Source organism: Buceros rhinoceros, unplaced genomic scaffold (genome assembly GCF_000710305.1).
Source record: "Buceros rhinoceros silvestris isolate BGI_N320 unplaced genomic scaffold, ASM71030v1 scaffold18067, whole genome shotgun sequence".
In the NCBI taxonomy this organism is placed as follows: Eukaryota; Metazoa; Chordata; class Aves; order Bucerotiformes; family Bucerotidae; genus Buceros; species Buceros rhinoceros.
Genome location: NW_010422968.1, coordinates 4989 through 6081, shown reverse-complemented (window position 1 = coordinate 6081; position 1093 = coordinate 4989).

The window sequence follows — 1093 nt, the reverse complement described above, 5'->3', positions numbered from 1 at the left end:
CCAAATTTCCCAGCAAAAAAAAAAAAAAAAAGAACAGAAATAGTTGAAAGTTCACAGAGGGAAACAACCCTCCCTCTTTTCTTCTCTGGACCACCACAATTTTTGGCAAAACTTGCTTTCTGCATGGGGCGATGATTTATGTTTGATTATTCCAGGGCAGGAGTCCAAGAACGTTACTCACAGTGGATGTGAACCACATTGTGGAAACCTCGGAGGAAAGCAACCCCCAAAAGAGGCAAGAACTTGCACGTTTAAGCTACGCGGTGTAACATTATTGGTACCAGACAATCTACTGAGGAGCCCAGGTGAAGGCCAGGTACTTCTCCAGGTGTTTCTGAACTTAGTTGATGCATGAGATTGGATTGGCTTGGCAAATCTTTCCATCCCTCCATAAGCAGGGTTTTTCCGACATGGAAATGACGTCGTCACTGCTGCTTGGTTTTCGGAATCCTCTCAGCACCCAGGTGGAGGAGCAGGGCCTTCCTGAGCGGTGGGATGTGGGTGTTACCAGTGTCTGCACTGACTCGTGTCTCAGGACCAAAGCCAACCCGGTGTGAGCTGCGTCTTTAGAATAAATGTGACTTTTGCAGGCTGCAGTGTCAGAGAGGATCCACAGATGTTAGGCGAAAGAAGCAGGAAGCTAGAAACTGCGGAGTCACTGAATTCCAAGCTGGCTGTGTGTGCCTGGAGCCTGCAGGCTGACACTCCCCAGCAATCACTCTGGCTTCGTGGCTTCTTTTATTCGCTATTTCTGATCATATTTGCTCTGGAGGAGACAATTCCAGCTGAGGCAAAGCCCGGGCTGTCACGGCCCATGCAATGGAGCAGCATGCCCGGACCAGCACCGGCTCCCGCATCTGATGGGCTAAATCCCGGTGTCTGTAACCCTCACTGCAGGACAGGAGCCCAGCGAGGAGGAGGAAGGAGGCAGAGGCATCCTGCTAAGGAGCAAAGCCCAGCCTCATGCCCAGCTGGCAGCAAGCATGACGTGAGCTGGGGGACACACGCCCCGTGCGAATCCCAACCGAAAGCTTCCCCTGGCTTTGCGGTTTCTGACTGTTCAGCTACTGCAAACTGTAATTATTGCACGCTA